Source organism: Gopherus flavomarginatus, chromosome 8, assembly GCF_025201925.1.
Source record: "Gopherus flavomarginatus isolate rGopFla2 chromosome 8, rGopFla2.mat.asm, whole genome shotgun sequence".
Taxonomy (NCBI): domain Eukaryota; kingdom Metazoa; phylum Chordata; order Testudines; family Testudinidae; genus Gopherus; species Gopherus flavomarginatus.
The window spans coordinates 11,436,113-11,440,296 of record NC_066624.1 but is presented as its reverse complement, the minus strand read 5'-3'; positions in this window follow the sequence as shown (position 1 = coordinate 11,440,296).

Sequence of the window (4,184 nt, the reverse complement as noted above, 5' to 3'; positions counted from 1 at the left end):
GAAGTTTACTACTTTCTTCTCTATTGTCCCATGATCACAGGAGAAGCAGGCAATATCTGAGTCACATGATTCCAATGCAGCCCTTGGATGTGGCATACCTTGATGGCTATCTTAACAATGCTGCCACTGCTTGCAATTTTATTGTGAGTCTGACAATAAAGGGTGCTTTCTCCAAAGCCTCGGCTCCTGTAGTCATAATAATCCAAAAATCTCTGTTTTTCTGAGGGGGATTTACAGTAATTTCCTAGCCCTCACAGCTATAGAGAAAAATCTTCAAAATGTGCTTCCCCCATCCCCCCACCCGCCCCAGTGTTCCAACATCAGAATGGAAATTTTAAAAAAGAACAAAAACAATACAAAACTAGTCTTGTTTAAATATGAATCAGGCTCCAAAATATCATGAGATTTGGAAATTTGGGGTTGGGTATATTGTGTCTTGGGTAGGAAAGAATTTCTGGGGAGGAGGAAAATATCAAGTGATCACAGGCTGCGTGTGATCCTATCCTACCCCTTCTTCTAAAAATCACTCAGCATTTTCTACAAATATACTTCACTTCCTGTTCTAACCAGCTGCATAGTGATGCCGTGCACAGTCACACAGCAGCCCATTCTCCTGTCTTTCAGGGGTGCCTCCAGTAATGCTTACACATGTCAATCATTTGACATGCTCTGGAATCCAGGGATGAAAGATTCTAAAAGTGCAACTGATTTTATTATTATTATATTAATGAGCCCAGGGAGAAAATGGAAATAGCCTGTTTGGTCTAATAAGGATGCCAAACATATCCTAAGAGATCATGTTCCTGATTATTTTCCAAGAGGCCAAAAATGTGCTAGGCTCTAAGGGGAAGATTCTCAAAAGCACAAGGGCAATTGGACTCCTATCTGTGCCTTTGAAAATTTGCCCCTCGTCGCTGCTCAGCTCACTCCACAATTATATTTTTAAATGTCTTCGCAGAGAGAAATAAAGAAAGAAACACTGCTGTCTCCACCTCTTCAACAGTTATTGGATTATACTTGGAAAATTGCAAACAAAAATATCACAGAATGGAAACACTGAATGAGCCCAGATCCACTACACACATAAATCATACTCTTGTGATGTGGGCACATCCTAAGATAGTTTCAGCCTGTGAGTATCCATTACTCATGCTAATGAAGTCATGTGTTACTGCTCTACTCTTCATGTCACATAAGCTCTGATTCAAAGCTCACTGAAAACTCCAATTGACTTTGATGAGCTTTGGGGTGGGCATTTACATTCCATCTTCAGGAGTTAGCATTGTGTCCATCAGAACACAGCACCAGGAGAGAAAAATCTACTCTTACAATTCTGTAACTTTTAGTTCACAGTAACGACATTTCTCAGGGAAGGAGTTCCTCTGATCCATAAAAGATAGTCTGTGGGTCTCTACTGAAGTGGTTATTCAAGCAATGCACCATCTGATTTCATAGTGTTCTTTAGGTAGCTCAGTAGACCTGATTGCATTGCTCTGTTCCATTCTGGCCCCACAACTGCTTCTGTGTTTCCCATCAATTAAACTGCTAAATTAATTTATTTTGTCATAATTATGAATCAAATCACAAACAGTGGTGCAAACCCCAGACTCATACAGAACTGCAAACAATATGCTGTCATGACTCACATCAGCTGCTATCAATGTCACTGTTATCTTCTCAGACTTGCAAAAGCTGATGTAACTCTAATATAATAGCCTTTTTACCATCCACAACAATTACTGGAAGCTTGGAGGTCTATTGAAATGCAAATAGTATATGGAGAGGTTATTGGGGAACCAGACTGTGGCAATACAAATGTTGCTCTATTAGTTTCAGTTAGCGTCAAGCGAAGTGGGATTGTTGTCTTGAGAAAAAAAAATTATCTTCTTTTTTCCATAAAGGGGAGAGATGAAAGAAAATGAGGCAGAGATTCAGAGCATATGCGGCTCTATGCAGCAGCTGAATTGTATTTTCTTTACAGTGGCTACTCTGTATTCTGTGGTTTCCTCCCTGCTTCCTTCTCTCTCCACATTAGCATCACTGTGATTCTTTCCACCTCTGCTACAGCAGTAGAGAAGAGTCTGCAACTGTAACAGAATGCATGTTCCACTGCATAGCATTTACTTAAAGAAACATACACTTGGGTACAGCTGCCTAGGCAGCATTTCTTTATAATGTTTTTTCATGTGAATTTAGCGCTCATAAAAGGTGCTGCTTTGACAGCCACAGAACCTGCAAGCCTCTCTAGACTGAGGGCAGTGGTAGAGCAAGATTTCCCATGCTGCCCCAGCAACACCTCTCAACCCACTTTTACAGGGGAGTGGAGAGCTCCTTTTCATTCAAACCAGTTTCATTCATTCAGCTCTCAATAAGTTATGCTACAACACCAGTAAAGAGGACACTCGTTGTAGGAGTGAATCTACAACAAAGCTTGTGAACATTATCCACCTTTAAATCCTTCCTCAAAACTCTCCTTTGCCGTGATGCCTACCAAAAACTTGCCAATGGGTTAGGCTGTTGGTGCGCTGATTCCACGGCCTATCATGCAGACCTGTACTGTTTCATTTTTTCCTGTTGGCTCATATTGTATTTAGATTGTAAGCTTCTTGGGAAAAGGACTGGGCTTTTTGTTCTATATTTGTACAGCTCTAACACAGTGGGTCCTGATCCATGACTAGGCCTCCCCCAGAGCTCGTGTAGTACAACTGCACCCCAAAGCCAAGGAACTCAGAATAAAGGTTGAACTTCCAACACAACTGAAATCGCCCCTTTGTGGCTGCACTGTGCCACATACTAAAAGTACATCAGAATTTTTGTTTACAGGCTTGCTCATTAACATCCCACTCAAATTCCAGCTGCAGCCATGTGACTGGCCTTTAAATAAAAGAGAGATTCTGTGCTCAGAACAATTATTTAAATATGTTCCTGGGCTGCACACTCAAGTAAACCCAAAAGCTGCAGAAAACACAACACAGAGTCCCTGACAGACAGTATGAATGCACAGACTGCTGTGCAAAGAACAGCAAACCAGCAAGACAGCTTTGGCTTCTCAAAGAGCTGATCTCTGCATTGAGGGATCATAACAGTTATTTTTAATCTTTTTACCATAATTAAACAAATTCCACTAAAGAGCACAGAATCATGATAGACTTTCATGATCAGTTTTCATTTCTTGTTTTCCATTTTCATGTTGCGTTTATTTTGACAGTGCCAATACACAGGGCAAGTGTGGAGGAAGAGGCAGTAGTTACCCTGCTCAACTGGTCACAGCACCCTGCAAGAGAAGTATTGACATGTATCCACATTCCAATCCTCCAGGAATAGGTCATATGTAGAGGGGCTGCATGGAGCAGGAAGAGGGGGTCAGAAAGCATACATGTGTTAACATGCAAACCATGCACACTGATTTTTAGGCTACTCCTTGTACTTCTAAACAGTTTCTTTATGAGGGTTGCAAGAGGACAAGATTTTTGTAACATACTCCTACTGCTGGTTTTTGTTTTGTTTTAAAATTAGAATGAGACCAAACTTCCTGTTCTACCATTGCTACTGATATAAGTACAGCAGCCCATTCTACCATTGTTCTTATTCTAAATAGTGAACGGAGAGTGGGCTCTTTAGTTTCTTTGGCCTGGTTATGGTATGGATCTGCTTCGATGAGGTCAGCAGCTTTCAATAACAAGTTTCATTGGATGGGCAGTGGTGATTTTTGGACCTACCCTTGAAAATCCTGGGCCTCATCCTGTAGGTTCATATTTTGGGATTGATGAACAATATGTTCTGCATCCTGCCCCCTCCACCATTGAAACAAAACAAAGCTGGGTCCTATTTGTGTTTGGATTCAAAAACCAAATCTGGGCATGTACCAGGAGAAAGTGTGTGGGGAGGCTGGGCAGATTTTTTGGGCAGGAGTTTGTTCCCCACTTTCATTTCCTTGAACACTTCTATCCGAAACCTACATGAGATGAGGAGCCTGCTTATCGGATGTGGGTACCTAATTAGAGTACAAACTGACAGGTGCAAAAGTACACCTTGTATGCATCTGCTCTAAGGAGAGGAAGGGATCACAGAAGCTGCCTTCCTTTGTGTCATCCTGCATCTTCAGTATTTTTCCATGTTGTGGCCATTAGGGATAAAGGATGCATGCCCTTGTCTTTTAGACATTTCAGGGGCATGCAGTGCAA